We start from the raw sequence: 18672 nt of genomic DNA on the forward strand, positions 1-18672 counted from the left end.
ATCTTGGGCATGGACTTTCTGCGTCTTCATGGGGCTGTAATCAGCATCCGTGACAGCATCGTTGCCTTCACCAATAACCATGAAGACCTTGGTTATGCGCAAGTACCACTATTGCCCTTACGCGTCGCCAATGAGACGGTGACATTACCTCCGAGATCATGTTCTCTTGTTGAAGTGAAATGCGACGTGGCGCATACAGGCGATGGCGTCGCCGAACGGGCAGTTACCCTGGTACTCAGCCGAGGCGTTTCTATAGCTCGAGGGCTGGTCAACTTGACCAATGGGCATACCGAACTGCTGCTGACAAACTTCAGCGACGAGCGTCAGCAAATTCCGAAAGGCACAACTGTGGCCTTTTTCGACAGCCTCCCAAATGCGCAGCACTGTTGCTTACTGCAACAGAGAGGATCAGTGTGCAAGACACCCGTAACCATCGTTGATGTGAGCCCAAATCTGTCTTCTTCAGAGCGGGACCGCCTTTTGGATCTCATAGATCAATTTCGAGACTGTTTTGCTTCAGAATCGCGGATCGGCCAAACGCCTTTGACAAAACATCGAATTATCACGGATGACTCGATTCGCCCGATTCGACAAAATCCTTACCGTGTGGCTCCGAAAGAACGTGAAGCCATTCAGCGCCAAGTGGCCGAAATGCTTAGAGACGACGTTATCCAGCCGTCACAGAGTCCCTGGGCTTCCCCCGTGGTACTTGTTAAAAAGAAAGACGGCAGCTTACGATTTTGCACAGACTATCGCAAGCTCAACCAAGTGACCAAAAAAGACGTGTACCCTCTCCCTCGCATCGACGACTCCTTGGATCGCCTACGAAATGCACGTTACTTCTCGTCGATGGACTTGAAAAGTGGATATTGGCAAATCGAAGTGGATGAGAGGGATCGGGAGAAGACAGCATTCATCACTCCCGACGGATTGTATGAGTTTAAAGTCCTTCCGTTCGGTTTATGCTCGGCGCCAGCAACATTTCAGAGACTGATGGACACTGTGCTTTCGGGACTTAAGTGGCAAACATGCTTGGTGTATCTTGACGACGTGATAGTGTTTTCGGCTACATTTGAAGAGCATCTACTCCGTTTGCTAGCTGTGTTTCAGGCCATACAATCTGCGGGCCTCACATTAAAACCCGAGAAGTGCCACTTCGGTTACGAGGAGCTGCAGTTCTTAGGCCACGTCGTCAGCCAAGAAGGTGTTCGGCCGGATCCTGAAAAGCTCTCCGCAGTCGCCAAGTTCCCAACACCTACGGACAAAAAGACATTGCGGCGCTTCTTGGGTCTTTGCGCCTATTACCGTCGGTTTATTGCTGGCTTCTCACGAATAGCCTGGCCATTAACTTCACTGACTCGTGACAACGCTGTCTTTCGCTGGGGTGAAGAACAGCAACAAGCTTTCAATGAGCTGAGGAGGCGTCTACAGACACCACCTGTCCTGGCGCACTTTGATGACGACGCCCCTACACTGCTTCATACGGATGCCAGCAACGTGGGCTTAGGTGCTGTGTTAGTGCAGCGCCAGGATGGTGTGGAAAAGGTAATTGCTTACGCCAGCAGGACCCTATCTAAAGCAGAAGCGAACTACTCGGCAACCGAAAAAGAATGTCTTGCAGTGGTATGGGCGGTTATGAAATTCCGCCCTTATTTGTACGCTCGCCCCTTTCAAGTCGTCAGCGACCATCACTCTCTCTGTTGGCTGACGAACTTAAAGGACCCTTCAGGGAGACTCGCGCGTTGGAGCCTTCGATTGCAAGAATTTGACATGGCAGTTATTTACAAATCTGGAAAGAAGCACACAGATGCAGATTGCCTTTCGCGAGCGCCGGTCGAACCTTCCACTATGACCGATGAAGACACTGCGTTTTTAGGTGTCATAGATGACGCAACGCTTTCCCAACAGCAGCGAGAGGATCAGGAATTGCTCCCTCTTATTGATTTCTTGGAGAAGCGAACTACGGTTGTGCCGAAGATTTTCGCCCGAGTAATCTCTTCATTTTTTATTCGCAACAACGTCCTTTACAAGAAGAACTTCCGTCCTGGGGGAAACAGTCTTCTGCTCGTCGTCCCATCGGTTCTCCGGCCGCACTGAAGTTTTGCAAGCGTGGCACGACGAGCCAACCGCCGGTCACCTAGGCTACACCCGCACGTTGGCTAGAGTACAGCACGGATACTACTGGCCAAAACTGCCGGCGACAGTGAAACGCTATGTACGTACGTGCATTGACTGCCAGCGCCGTAAATCACCCCCTGTAAAACCAGCTGGCCTACTCCACCCTCTTCAAGTGCCAGCGACACCTTTTAAGCAAATTGGCATGGACCTCCTGGGACCATTTCCGACGTCTACAGCCGGGAATAAATGGATAATTGTCGCCACTGATTATCTGACCCGCTACGCGGAGACCAAGGCTCTGCCAAGGGGTACCGCCGCCGAAGCAGCTAGGTTCTTCGTTGAGAACATTGTCCTGAGGCATGGCGCTCCGGCACTTGTTATAACTGACCGAGGAACTACATTTACGGCCGAACTTTTGGAAATCGTTCTTCGCCTCAGTGGTACCAGTCACCGTAAAAGTACTGCCTATCACCCTCAAACCAATGGGTTGACGGAACGCCTCAATAAGACCCTCGCAGACATGCTATGCATGTACGTCGACGTAAACCACAAGAATTGGGACGAAATACTTCCCTACGTTACGTTCGCCTACAATACGGCCCGCCAGGACACCACTCGCATGACACCATTCAGCCTCCTTCACGGGCGACCAGTAACAACTATGCTGGATGCAATGTTGCTCCCGAATGCCGACACCGATGATCTCGACCAGGACGCCGAGGAATTCGCTCAGCGTGCAGAGGAAGCTCGCCAACTAGCTCGTGTGCGGATTCAAAATCAGCAGGAGCACGATGCACAACGCTACAATCAGAGACACCGGCATGTAATGTACGAACCTGGCGACAAAGTGTGGGTCTGGACACCTATTCGCCGCCGTGGACTCTCCGAAAAACTATTGCGACGATACTTTGGACCCTATGTTGTTCAGCGACGTTTAACCGACGTCACTTATGAGGTGATGCCAGACGGGGTGTCGACATCAAAGCGACGCCAGCACCAAGCTGACGTCGTCCACGTCGTGCGTATGAAGCCATACCACTCAGTCTGACCTCAACCTCCTACTTCCTTTTGTTCTCATCGGGACGATGCTTCCTAAGGAGGGGGGCAAATGCCGCATAGAAGACGACGCAAAAGATGACGACAAGCGCTAGCCTGGAAGTGAAAGAAGCTTGGACACAAGACTTGTTCTGGTCGACCATTCAAACCATCTATCGCTAGGTTCTCCTTGGTCTTCTACCGAGACGTGACAATATCATATTTGGGAAGGGTAAAATAGTATACGCATCTTCCAACACACAAACTTGGAACACAAACAGTTGTTCTTCGAGACGTGCTGTGAATGATTACGGCATAATTTTATTGTACCAAGGTAAACAAGTCTGACAGCAAGCCACTTAGAACTAATTCTTTTCCAATTCTGAATGCAATCCAATATGTATGTGTACTTGTTCACTGCAATGTTTTTGTTTGTTTTTTTTTGCGTTATGCGCTTGTAGCACTCCCCCCCCCCTTCCCCCACAGAGATGATGCTTATGAAACATGTTTTCTGGTTAGTCTCCAAATTTTTGGGTGGAAAGCTTTTACCTGCTATTTGGACCTGCAGTAGGCTTTCTTCTAATCCTCTAAACTGCATCCCACAAGCCCCTCTGAGCACGCAAGTAATAATACAAGGGCTGTTAGACATATCGCAATGTGTGGGTTTATAATTCCTACGCATTATAAAGAAACAAAAATGTAAACATCACGCAACAACACTACGCTACCGTTACTACGAAGCGCCGAAACTAAGATCAATGCCTGGTACAAATCCTCCACCGATCATGTTCCCCCAAACCCTTACATGGATCCGTAGCGTTTTCTTCTTAAAGCATCGTCTCCGTTACGACAACGGCGAGCCAAAAGCTGAAATTCATCAATAACAGGGTCATAAACCATTCAGCTTAATATCCCCGGATGTGATAGAGGATGCTGTTCTCACTGCGAGTCCTTCCAAGGCGCGCAGTGAGAAAATGGGATTATTATACGTGACCATTTTTCTTATTGTGATGGGCGCCCAAACACGACGCCTTAAATCCAATGTGCGTTATTAGAACGACATCCCCCCAGCGTTGACGCAAGGCCTTCCTCTACAGAGAATCCATTCTGCGCGAAACAAAGCGCCTAAGACGACGCCTAAGCCAACGCATACCATGTCGCTCTGTTGGCGACGAATGAACTTGAAGAAACGAAATAGACGCATACTAACGTATTCTTTGCACTTCAATATTTTTTTCTAGATTTTCAGCGTTGAACGTCGCAATGGTGACAGTCTACATATTAAAATCAAAGTGTGTGCCCCGATGCAGCGTTTCACTGGTTATACTAACCGACACTTGAACAAAAATCACTAAATTTAAGTTTGGACACTTCAAGTCACCATCGGAGGCGTTTCGAAAACATCACTGTGTGGTAGCTATTACTTCACTGCTCTTACATCCACGACATAAAAGGAGTTTTTCATGTTTTTTTTTTTTTATTTCGAGCATAAAGTAAGAGTGATTTTCTTTTCATGTTTCGGATTTGCTGCCGTTCCCTTCGGTTACACTTTCCACGTAGTGGTGCTGGCATTGCGTTCCGTAAAATTATTTCAGTTCTTTTGTAAGCCACTTTAATCGTGGTGTTACAAGCTTGGGGCAAGTTTCTCTAAGTTATATTATTTCATTTCTTTATTTATCCGCAGTTATAATTAACCTGAGCTACTACTGATCGCGAATAGTAATTCTGCATATATTTTTAGTCATTTTCTCCAAAAGCGTAAATCTAGAGGCTCAAACATATTTCCTTACTGCCACGATGCGATGGCTGAATGGTTAGCGCTCTAGACTACTTAGCCGTAGCAGCGGGTTCTATCGCTGCCATGGGGGCAGTTTTTTGCTGGAGAACAAATTCAAGGTACCCATGCATATATAAGCTCAGTGCACGATAAAGGACTCCAGGTTGTCGAAGCTTCCGAAGCTATTCACTACGGCTTCTCTCATAATCGAAGTTTGTTTGAGACGTTAAACCTTGAAGATCAACTCATTCAAATTATTTCAATTCACGATTTCCCATGAACTATATACGACCAAAAAAATGCATAAGCGAAGTTTGTACACAGTTTCGACCTCCTATATTACTGTGTTTACTAAGAACAGTGAAAGAAAAATGATAGATTTTCTAAAGAGAAAATTAAGGATAGAGCCAGCAGCTGCAGGCACAAAGGAAAGCATGAGGGCGTTTTTTTTTCTTGGCATCGATGAATATGTAGTATTAGTTAATCGCGGTGGTGCGCGATTGTTTAGATAGCAAGAGAACAAACATACCGCCGGTGGAATACGAACCCATCATGTGGTTGTTTTCCCTTCTTATTTCTGAACAGTTATGTACCTCCACGATTAGTTATTACTTACCATTCATTAACATCAAAAAATTATCTATGCTTTCGTTTGTGGCAGTGGCTGTTGGCTTCTTATTTTCGTTTGGTCAGTCCTATCACAGCATCATGAGCTAACCAGTTAAGCTTAGAGCTCTGGTTTTTCGTGGTTGTCGGGGTACGTGTAATGGAAGAAAAGAATTTGAATGTGCAAGTATCATGCGAGTGCATAACCGACGCAGTGCAGCACGGAACGAAGTGGAGCGGGGTAGGGTTAGGTGAAGTGGCATGAAGGAATGTAGCCGTGCGAAGTGCGGTGTGAATTGGAGAGCAGTAGTATGGAGTGGCGTTGTAAAGTGCGATTTGTTGAGGTGTGGTATGATGCGTTGCGTTTCGGTACAGTGTGGTGTGGTGTGGTGTGGTGTGGTGTGGTGTGGTGTGTGGTGTGTGGTGTGGTGTGGTGTGGTGTGGTGTGGTGTGGTGTGGTGTGGTGTGGTGTGGTCTGGTGTGGTGTGGTGTGGTGTGGTGTGGTGTGGTGTGGTGTGGTGTGGTGTGGCGCGGTGTGGTGTGGTGTGGTGTGGTGTGGTGTGGTGTGGTGTGGTGTGGTGTGGTGTGGTGTGGTGTGGTGCCGTGTCGTGTCGTGTCGTGTCGTGTCGTGTTGTCTCATGTCGTGTCGTGCCGATGCCGGGCTGCGTTGTGTTGTGTTGTGGCGTGCAGTGCAGTGCCGTGGGATGCGGCGTGTGGCGTGCGGCGTTTGATGTGGCATGTGGCGTGGCGTGTGCCATGGTGCGCTGTGCTGCAGTGCGGTACGGTAAGGTGTGGTGTGGTGCACTGCGGTGCGGAGTGGATTAGAATGCAGTGACATAGAATGTGGAGTGTAATGGACGGCGTGGTGGTGCGATGTGTGGTATGGCTTGGTACAGCATGATAAGGTCTTCCCAAAGCACGTATATGGACTATGGGAGACGCCTTGTGGAGAGCTTCGGTTCAATTCTGACCTTATGAGTCTCTACGACCTGCCCTGCCAAACACTGACTTTTCACATTCCGACTCCATAGAACTGCAGCAGCCGCGACCGACTGGTATTGGTCATAGCCACTACGCCAACGCGATGAGTCGAATGCTCGGAATCATTGTTGTAATCTCAGAACACTGATTTTTATTTCGCGCAAAATATTTGATTTATTGAAGTGAATGCAGCTTGACCAAATAGCATCATGCCTAACCTGTTCATCGATCTGCAAACGTCTCCGAAAATACCCACATTTCTAGTCCCTTCACTGAAAGAAACCAAACGTCAGGCTAGGAGAAAGCTTGTAACCACTGATGAATGAGTGGGCACTCCAAGCAGCTGGGAATCGAACTCGACAACTCCCGCGAATGCTGCGCACGCCTAAACCTCTCGACCTGGTCGGTGAGGTATGGTCACAATAACTTTGGTGGTACTGGTGGTGATGATGATGATAGGTTTGGTAACAAGAGGCCGTGACTTCTGACGACAAACTTTATCACCTCTGTGCGCACATTTGGCTCTGTGCTCTCATCGGGACTGAATGGTATCTATCATTCTATAATATTTATAAAGCACCTGATAAGATGGCCTCTGCGACTAATATAAAAACAACGAGTAGCAAAAATCGTGATTGCTTTACCGTCGTTAATGACAGGATGCGACGCCGGAACTTCGGTAACGCGTATAAAGAGTGGCATAGCGGGCGTTCATGATTGCAGATGATTGATTGCGCAGGAAAGAGGCGGAGATGGATTGCTTTCTGAGCGCGAATGAGGCAAGCATGAATGCTTATGTGAAAGCCCGTCAGGAGTATAAACATGTCACCGGAAGTTTCTTCCCCCATCTGCTGCCGAACAGGTCTCAAATAAAGTATAGTGCCCTGTCTTAGCCGACTATGCCATTTCGTTATTTCTTCACTCCCTTTTTTCCCTGGCAGCTTCTAGGAAGATTACGCAATTCAGTCACTGTCAGGAAAGTTTAGTTCGTTGTGTTCCCGAATGTCATCTTACTATTCTGATCAGAAATTGAGATTAAAAAAGGTCTAAAAAACGAGAAGTGTGTGAGGCAACGTAAATACAACTTTAGCGCGGCCTGTTATGTATGTCATCGAATTACGCGCGACTTGGAAAGTGATGGTCGAACAACCAATTCACAACTGATTTATCACAGAGCTTCATGATCACAATAATCATGATTCAAAAGGTGGACTAATTTGAATATGTTCTACTAACTAAGTTTCTGCCGGAGAATACGGGTTGATCGCGCGACCTCGTCGCACGATAATGACGTCACTTCGTGCGACCTCGTCGCGCGATAATGACGTCACTTCGTGCAAATGATGTGACTTATACAAAGTATTATTTTCGACGCCATCAACTGTAATTATCTAGTCCTCAGGGACGACACATGCACCATGTTCGCCACTCGACCGCGCCACTTTTCGAACCTGCGTGGGTTAGATCCGCTCGAATCTCGTTAACTTACAGGGCACATTGTTGAGTACTTGCGCAACCCCTTGTATATTCCCAATGGCCAGAATGTGAGCGAACAAGCGAGCATCCGCTTGTTCGCTCACAGTGGTAGTTACTAAGACAGCGACCTGTATTTTCAGTCTCTCAAAACGGTACAGCGATGACTAAAATGGCATAGAACTGAAGCCTTGATAGCAGCTTAACACCGTCCTTTAATCTTAGTTTCCGAACAAAAAATATATGCACACCGGATTCCGTTTCTCAAACTTAACTTTTACCAGCAGCAAGTTTGAAACTGCTTTCTAATTATATGTGAGGTGCTGAAACGTCTTCACAACAATGAACTCTGTTACATCTTGCGCGGATATCACTTTTATCCTAAAGTAGCGGGCCTTCCTTTTTGCGTGACAAACAGCAGTCAAGTATTACCGACCAGATTTGGCACATCAAAGTTTGCACCTTACCACAGAAACCTCCTCGAATCGCCGGGCCAGGGGTTGACATGTCCTGAGGCAACAACTCAGAGGTACCCAGCCTCGTTATTACAGGCAACACCTTTAAGCAGAGAAAGTTCCTAAATCTTACATGGGCGGAAACGCTTTCTGGCTCGCTGTTTTTGCTACGCAAGCCCATAATTATTTCGCACTCAAACTTGTGCGCTTTTCTCGCACTGTGCGAACCTGTGCAATAAACATCGCTGGTCATATTTCCTCTGGCTAGTTCCGCAACACAGGCACGGCGTTTCAGGAATTAGACATAGCACCGGAAAAGACGAAAGCAGCCGCTGGACCGCTCTGCCATCTCAAATGCATTATTGCTTTCACTACTGTCGGGTTCCTTGGAAGTGCTCTACATTGGTAAATCCAAACCTACTTCTTGCTGCACATAACCTTTTCATACAACGAAGTTGTCTATTTTGATGGGACTCCCTAGAAATTAAGTCACTCGCCATTCTACACATAACACGTAAGATCTTTCGTATTCTGGTGAAAGCCTGTTTCCTCCAATCCATCTTTCCTCAACAGGTTTCTCATAATTCGGGCTGAATAGTATTCTGTATAGGTACATGACTTAAGAAAATCTGATTTCTTAGAACACGAAACTAAATTTTCCTAGCGGATATGCATTGCAGTTCTAAAGCGCTCGTTCGAGGTAATTACAATTTAACAGTTCTTCAAAATATCCTTTCTCATGGCTTAATTTGAACGGACGAGGAGTTTAAAAAATAAACTTTACGCGTGAGGCGACGAGAGAGAACTGCTGTCCTGGCGGCGAAGTACAGCATCCATCCAGCAGCCATCGATCAGCCATACAGCAGATCGAGCAGCCATCAAACCGTCTCGCCCTGATTCCATGAGAAAGCGAGAGCGCGAAGAAGCGGGGAAAGAACGGGAAGTTAGTTATCCAACACTGCTGCTGGTGACACTGAACGGAGGATTTCGTTTAACATAAACAAAAAGGAAAAAGGTACAGCACTGACGCGGAACCACTGCTCAAGTCTGTGTTGATGCAAACTGCGAAATAAGTGTAATAAAACAAAAAGAAAACATACTTTTCAGTAGGGTATGAAGAGGTATAGTATGGTATGGTATGGTATGGTATGGTATGGTATGGTATGGTATGGTATGGTATGGTACGATATGATATTACATGGCATGGTGTGGAGTAGTATGGTATGGTAAAGTACGATATTGTATGGAATGGAATGGTGCGTATGGTATGATACGGTGCGATATTGTATGGTACGGAATTGTATGGTTCTGTATGGTACGGTACGGTATTGTACGCTATGATATAATATATGATATGGTATGGTATGGCATGGTTTGGTATGTTATGGTATGGTATAGTATGGATTGGTATGATATAGTATGGTATGATATGGTATGGTGCGGTACGATACGATAATGTATGGTATCGAATTGTATGGTGCAGCACGGTATGGTACGGTATAGTATGCTGTGGTATAATATATGGAAGGTATGGTACAGTATGGTGCGGCATGATATAGTATGTAATGGCATGGTATGGTATGGTATGGTATGGTATGGTATGGTATGGTATGGTATGGTATGGTATGGTACGGTATGATATCACATGGTATGGTATCATACCACATCATGGCATCATGGAATGGTATCAAATGGTATGGTATATAGTAGACATAGTATCGTACCGCGCTACATGTGGGATAACGTCTAGATGCACTACAGCTATGCGTTCGGTTTACAGCTTCTCGATGCAACCTGCTGTTTTACGTTGCTTGAGAAAATTATTCCTAACAAAAGCATAGAATTTCACATAACGAACGGCACTGATAGGCAGCATTTGATATATCTTGTTATAATAAACAGCCACAAAAAGTCCCTAGTTATTTCGCTCGCAGCGGTCACAACGGAGCTCCCACACACAAAAAAAATAACGAACCAGTCCTGGCTTTCGAGTATGATTGTCTTGTTGACCACTAAGACAAGAAAAGGCAGAGCGAGTCCTTCCAGATTTCGTTTTGAAACTGGCGTGGCGAATGTACGGAGCAAGTGGACTCCCGCAAATACGGGCGGAAAATCAGCACAGCAATATCGTTCCTCGCGTATCGCGATATGTACACGTCTCGGGAAGTAAACAGCAAAGCGGGCTTGTGTAAACGTGGCGTGTCTTGGGCTACGCTGAGCTTGCAATCTCAAGGCCAGAGTTCCGCAAACCCTTTCTCCCGATTCAATGCCAGCAGTTGTGTGGAAAGTGCAGATTTCTGTTTATTAGTAGGGAAGTATAGGGTAGCCGCATTCACGCACGCGTCCACAAAACGACATGCAAGGTTCGATAGCTTCTCCTGCTATGTAACGTGAGATCAGGAAAGATACTCTTGGTAAATCTCTCACTTTGACTTCCTTTGCTCATTCACCAATGTTTGTTCAGCCATGAATCTCATTAGGGCTCCTCCATCCCATGACAATTTAGGATTTTAGCTAAAAGGAGCCTCTACGAATTATAGAGCTAGGTAACACTGACCATGACGCCTTCGAGACAGCGTACGCATTGTCCCACTATAGCAAGGATGTTTTTTTGTTCCCTGTAACCCCTTACTCACATAAATTAAACTGCGACCAATCTCACGTGATAGAGATGACAATTTGCATAGAGGTAACGAACAAACATGTGTTCTTGTGGAAATGACAGATCATGGACTGCTAGATACTAAAAGAGATGGAACACTAATAGCAAACTTTCTTCGTGTACACATCTGCACTAAACTTCACGGCAAATCGCCGCAATTCCCATCAGAGGCGCTCGTGCTCGTCTGAACAGAAAAATTAGCTCAGCGGCGATATGAAGCGAAACCCAATGTTTGCTTGGGCTGACCTCTTAATTTTTTAATCTGCAAAATTAGGAAGGGATACACTTTTGCAGTAAAAAAATTCCGGGAAGAATATGAAATAGAATTAGTAGCCATAGGTCACCATTGCTCGTGTCCAATAAGGTTCGGCACTTCTGCACTTCTTTGTGAACACCTAGGTACGACAGTGACTGAGCAAGAAACGTTTAATAAGTATTGGACCACTGTCCTAGTGTCAGGTTTTCTTCTCTCAAGAAGAAAAGAAGCGCAAGCTGAAAATATCGCGTAAGCCAATTGCGGACATAATCCTTATTATTTCTTGCGCCATGAAGGTGTCCCCGTTATTCTCTACCCCCAGCGTAATGATGTAAATATAAACCCTCATTTTGAAACACTGGATGTATGCTACAGGTACTGTCTCTGCGGACAAATTTTCTGGACGGGAAGGGAGGGGGGGGGGGGGGGTGTCATTTTCCTTGTTTTCGCGCTATTGGCAGTTATTGAACGGAAGCCTGGTCGCCAGGCTTGATTAATGTCCGTGCTGTTCATTCACTCATGTAAGCAAATAAATCATAGAGGCTTAATTAAACTAGAGCCTAATTAGAGAGCTCACTAGACCACATCTAGTGGCAACCTCTGTAAAAAAAATCGGTAATATATAAGCGCCCAAACAAGACTGCAGCTTCCTTCAACAAAGACAACTGAACACTAAGCTGTTCGATCATTTTCTTTTTTTAGGTTTGGCTTATTGATGCGTTCTTTTCCTGTCACTACATACATTCGATCGCGTAGTTCGGACGTAAGAAAAATGGTTTAAGTCAGAATACAAAGAAATCGATTATAAATTTTAATATTTCTGAGACACGCCAAGATGCAATCAAGCAGTTCTTTTATCTTGAAAGTTCAAGACTCACTTCATCGGAATTTACGAGTGCGGAACCTATTCAGATATATATAAATCCTTCATTACTCCCTTAAGTCGGTACATAAGAACAAAAAAAAAAGATAAACTGCAAACGACGGTGAGATTACCAAGATTCTCTCATGCATTCCTGCGGGCCTTCGGCAGGTTAGTACGTGTTGAAAGGAAGCGCGAATTTTTCACGATCGCGGCCCACTGCCCAACTCTTTCCTTTTTCCTCGCTTTGCATACTAGTAAAAAAGAAAAAAAAATGAGTTGAATCCCCTTCGTTCCAAAACAAGAGAAATTCTTTTCTGACTCTCTACTTACGTGCTAGTTAACCCTGAAAACCTTTGGTTATATTCGCTAGAGATTAACATAGTTAAGACAAAACAAAAATCCCTAAAAACTCACCGGTCGAAATTTGTTATGAGAGTAGTCAGAACTGCGGTAATCATTATACGCAGGAGAGTAAGTTCACTAACGCAGCTCCTAAAAGAAAAATAAATCTATACGAAAATTTTGTCGTGAACGAAATAACTTCCTTTTCGTTTGTGCTGTTAAGGAGCAATCTGTCGTTACCAGAAAAATGAGTGCGTTAGAAACATTGGGAACAATTACACTCTGCCTTACACTCACCTATGGCCCTGAAACGTGGAGGCTAACCAAGAGGGTTCTACTTAAGTTGAGGACAACTCAGAGGGCTATGGAACGAAAAATGGTAGGGGTATACCGTTAAGAGATAGGAAGCGTGCAGAGTGGGTCAGAGAAAAACTCAAGTTACTGACATTCTAGTGGAAATCAAGAAGAAGGAATGGGCATAGGCAGGACATGTAGTGCAAACAGAGGATAACCGATGGTCGCTGAGGGTAAAAAACTGGATTCCAAGGGAAGGAAAGCGTAGCAGGGGGCGGCAGAAAGTTAGGTGGGCGGATGAGATTAAGAAGTTCGCAGGGGTCAAGTGGATGCAGCTAGCACAGAACCGGGCTAAGTGGAGAAATATGGGAGAAGCCTCCGCCCTGCGGTGGGTATAATCAGGCTGATGATGATGATGATGATGACACTCTGCCTTCAACGAAACGACGCTACAGAATCGATGACTCTGGTATCCTGGTTCAGCTCCTGAAAGTCTCTTATTTATGCGTCTGTTGCCTGTGCACATACTTGTTAGCCTAAACTAGTAGGCTACCACATATATGACAGTCCACCGACCACATCGCTTTAACCAAGCCGTGCCTGCGTGGCATAGGCATACCGTGTTTCTCTCAGAATATAAGGATGGTGGTTTAGATTTCCATCTCATTCTCACAACTAAAAGGAGCTACCGGACAGTTGATTTGGCGGTGTCATGCGGCACCGCAACGTTACATAACCCACAGACCAATCAATGCACGGCAAATACACATCAATGATTATTCGCTCACTGCATGAGTCCCAGCGGCCATATATTGACAGCAATAAGCGGACAAACAAACCGACCACCACAACTGCATGCAGTGAAAAACAGCGCTCAAGTTAAAATCTCAGCCTGTTATAGTTCCTGTTCTTCCATAAAGTGAATTGCTAGTATTCATGATCTGTGCGTGGTTTATGAAGATATCGTCATTAACAAAGTGATAAACCATTCCATAGACAATGCGGAGGTGTGACTCTAAGCCGTTCCCGTTATCGTAAATTCAAAAACGCCACGACGAAGAAGACTTTCAAAATGCGAACACGGGTTACGGTGACCGACCGGTAACTAAATTCGCACACAGTCTTATGTGACTTTATGCCAATCAAGATTCCTGTGCAAACCACAATGGTGTACTGAACAACAGCGTCAGATAACAGCGACGCTTCGTTCCCAAGCAACGAAGTAGGCGGGGAGTTGATGCAACCCTCTGGTTGTGAAAGAAGTCTCGCCTTTATATGGCCGATTTCACCACCACATTCCTCTGAATCTCATTCCCTCTTCTTGGAAACAAAGCTATTCATTGCTCCCTGAAGTCATAGACATTCCTTCCTTTCCTCAACCCATGTCATTCACTCAGTTGTTCGGACTTCGAGCCATGAACCAACCACCCGCGTAAGCGGTTTTCTTCCTTTTCACTCTGCTTTCCGCCAGGCAAATCGAGAAGGGGAAGAAAAAAGACGTTTATTGCCCAACCTGACTTCAGGGCAAGAGCTCCAGGCCCCTGCATCAATGAAAACGACGAGAAGGCCCTCCGAGGCTGCTAGTGACGATATTTTTTTTTCTTTTTGCAACCTATGTTTGGTGTCACGCATTTCTCTTTATTTGATGCTTTGCTCAATTTTGGGTGCCACCTTTAGACGCATAAATAACGACAAGAAAATGAACCCCTCCGAAAAAAGGGCAAAAAAAGGAGGAATAGCGCTGGTTAAGAACGAAAATCAATTGAAAATAAAAGATCGACGTTTAAAGTAAATAAAAAAGAGAACCCGCTATGTCATTTGCATTTTAAACTCAAGGCTTCTTAGGAGGATCAGAAGTGGCAAGAAAGCATTGAGCAAGAAGTTTCTTAGCGCTCTCGCGACAGGCATGTCATGGTCCAGGTGTAAAAAGCCTTTTGTGAAAGGGCGCTGCAAAGCTCAATCTCTCCTTGTCCAGCAATGCCGGCAGGGCTTTCAGTGTAATGGGACCGAACCATGGTACTCAGTTTAAGAGCCACTGCTCGCACTGGCCAATTTATTCTGCATACAGACGCCGTCATCGTCCTGTACAAGCCTGTGCTTATACGCATCTCATGCATACAACGCAGTATGAAGAGATCGTTACTTGAGCTCTTGTCCTCTTTCTTTTCTTTTTTCTCACTATTGCATATCTATCCACGGCACATGCAGTAAAAGGTAATTGCGGGAGATTTATGTTTACACTTCTCGTTCACGATGGCCCTCACGCTCTGTGATGCCATGCTGGAGATAAGTTTATTCGATGCCACAATACGTGTCATCATCTGCCTAAATATAAACAAGGAGGTTGAAGAAGACGCCGACAACCAGCAACGGCATTCGCGATGATAAATTTTATAATTATAGATTCCAATACCTTTATGTTCTCTAAACAGCTATCGAACTAGAGCATGCTTGCTCGGTTATTTAACCCGACCTTTACATCTAGTAGTTTCTGTGCAGTTCATGGGATTACGACAATAATTAAAGAGGAAATACGTGGACGATCGCTTCCATTCTCCCGTTCCCTCTACTTTACCATTTTCGTCCGTATTGTTCATCTCAAATAATGGTAGCCCAGCTTGCGCATGTTTACTACACTCTTTTTTTTTTTACATATGCTTCCATTCGTTCTGCTTCGTTTATTTGAAGTTTGCCTGCCACACTACTGGTTTGGGTTTTTGAGTGATATTATAGATAACGCAGGGGAAAAAATTACAAAGGTTCAACGCTGCTAAACTAAATATTGAGAGAAAGCATTAGCTGCGGGTGACCGAGCGTTCTTCTTCTTCTCTTTTTCTTCTTCCTCAGCCCACATATAAAGCTCCGCTTTAACCAACCCATATGAACGTGCCTTAGTGGCCTATAGGGGTAACGTGAATGCCAGGGTCCTAGCAGGCTGATTCTGATATAACCCTCCCATGTGAAACGAGAGACCCAAGTTGGCAGCTCCTGCCAGCCCTTGTGTCACGTGGGGTGTGACGTCACAGTGTCACGTGGGTAAGACGTAACTGCAGCCGGGTCACGCGAAGGCTTGAAAATGCGAGTAGTATTGCTTTCCGACTAAAAAGTACGGCCGATTTGCATAGTTAATCAAATGCGAAGTAGGTGCATAGCACTGCTTATCTCTGATATACCTTTCCATCACTTGCAGTCGCGTAGCCCGTTGTCCTGGAGTTTCTACCGCACGTTTGTTCCTCTTTGCTTCGGCATCCGTTTCACGATGACTCTCAGTGTCATGAGCAGTTTCCTGAGCGAGCTCGGCACGTTTCCTCATTATTTGTGCTTCTAGATTCTTGCACCGTTAAGCTGCAATATCAGAATCGGTACACTCACGATCCCGCACGGCGAACATGCGTGGTAGTGCCAGACACCCGGCTTTATCCATTGAGGCACGAAGCAAACGCGTGGCGCAGCCGCGTCCTCAACTTTCCTTACACCATCTTCAGAAATGAGCAAAACAGGCACAATGTACGCCTTTACAATGCACTGCTCAACGGCCAAATGGTCTGGGATGGCACCATGGAGGGAGAGAAAGAGAGAAGAGATATGGAAACGCTCTTGAAGTCGAGCGCCGGTTAAGACGCGGAGGTGAGCACAAGCTGTTTCTCGATGCAACGTGCAGCTCGGAGCCCAGATCCAGGGAGCACCGCGTGTGAATGTCTGCTGTTCGTGAAGGATGAGGAGTGACTTTTCAGTCAATCGCCATGCCTCCGCAAGAGAAGACGCGTCGCCTCGCTGCTGCTAGGAAGCAACCGCGAGCTACGGGGACAGATGAACATCGTGAAGAGCGCTCGATGGCATGCTCAAGATACAGCTAGGCGGGCACGTCGAACTTCTGGAGAATCCTGCTCATCAGACGGTAATAAAGACTGAAGCATGATGCATGCTCTGAACAGCGAAGCTGACTCTGTATCCACGTGTTCATTAACCAGTGAAGAACAACAAGCCGTGCTAAGCTGTAGCCACGATGTATTACTTTCGCAACCTACCAGGCTTTCTTTTCTATTTTCTCTCCTGTCCGCACGAGGCAGCTGATGTGGCTCAGCTACAGAGCCTGTAGGAGTCCCGTGCATTTTATTTTCCTTCGTACTGTCGCAACTCGAACAGAACCAGCATTTTATTGAAGGCGCCATTCACCGTCGTTCTATAATTCGTTTACAGAAAAAAGAAAGGCGCAGTATTTATCACTCACGGAATCCCGCTATCATCCTCACGGTAGACAAGGCGAATTATGAAGAGCGTTTCATGATCCGATGCGCGGCGCCGTTGGTAAAGCACTGGGCTGGGAATGCAAGGGATGGACGTTCGATTCCTGGCGGGCCAAGATGAAATGTGAATAAAACAGTTCTACATTCACCATGTTTAGCCTCTTCAATGAAACCATAAGCTTCAGCCATAGCGAAACAATTAGGCTTAGCCGTAGCAACACAGTAGGCGTAGCCATGCAGATGTTGCTTTCGCAATCCTCCAGATTTAGCCACAGCCAAACCTCAGCCAAAATTTTGGCCCAAAATAGCGAAGGGAATAAACATCGGCTGAAATTGCCTGACACTACGACACGCAAGCCAGCAATGGTAGTTAACGTTTAGGGCATTATGTTTGAATTTAGAATAGTGTACCTGTGCCGAGAAACCTTAGATTTTAGCCTTCTTCTCTAGTACATATAGCAAAGCTGACCACACACAATTTAAAACATTCATTGTGTTGCAGATATGTGCAGCCATAGGCTGAAGAATAATTGTCACTCTACAGTGTCATATTTGATCGCATAAAGCTCTACGAGAGAGCCAAAACGTCTTCAGAAGCGTGAAAAAGTGTAGAAGACAATATTTTCCTTGAAAGTGGGACAATGCTTGACACAAATCAAAATTTGATGATGGCTCGAATGCACTGCTCTATGCAAATTTGTCACAGATTGATCACGCGACTGCATATGAATTTAGTTTCCAGTTTCTCCACGCATATAAAAAAAAACATAATGATGCTGCTGTAACAAAGCCGCATCTGCTGCTTAATAACCAAAATATACACGTTGCTGTACTGAAAACTACCTATGGTTATGATAGATATAAATTTTCTGGCAACCACGGATCCCACACTGGCCCCGAACCTCTTGGACAACTCTGAAGCCTCCAGTTGTTTACTTTCCCACGGATAGCAAGGAAAGAGATGGTCGTTCTTTTCCAAAAGTAGCGGAGGCTCCTTCCAAGCTTGCTACACGCCTTGTTATGATTCAAACGCGGAAGCGCAACAACTTCGAAGCAGAGAAAGCAAAGCGCGGGCAACAGAGCAGTCGCAAAGGCGGTTCCCGTGCAACGACGTAGATCGGACGCCCAGTGTGAGAACTCTCGGAAAGCGAGCTTGCTGCCAATGACTGTTCCGCGTGACGTCCTCCCGGGAGGCGTAAGCGTACCTGGCACACTGGAAAGCGACGACCAGTGGGCTTTACATCAGACAGCAACACGCGTGATCAGAGAATACACTTGTTTTCAAGTTTTGCTACACCAAGCTCGCGGGACTGGGAGAGATGGATGACCATAAATAAAAGGGTAACAAACTTACCAACTCCAAAATTAAAAAAAAAAAAAAGTTCCGAAAGCACTGAAGAATCTGCAGTGGTGAAAATCGAGTCTGAGCATTGTATCTGCACACGGACACATCGCGCGCCCCTTGTCAAACATAACCATGCAGCGTTCTGTTGAACGCATCAAAGTTCACCGGCGTTTATAATTTGGTTACAGGAAAGGAAACGCGCAGCATCTGTCACTC

This window comes from Amblyomma maculatum, chromosome 10 (genome assembly GCF_055883805.1).
Source record: "Amblyomma maculatum isolate TAMU_Amacu chromosome 10, ASM5588380v1, whole genome shotgun sequence".
Classification (NCBI taxonomy): Eukaryota; Metazoa; Arthropoda; class Arachnida; order Ixodida; family Ixodidae; genus Amblyomma; species Amblyomma maculatum.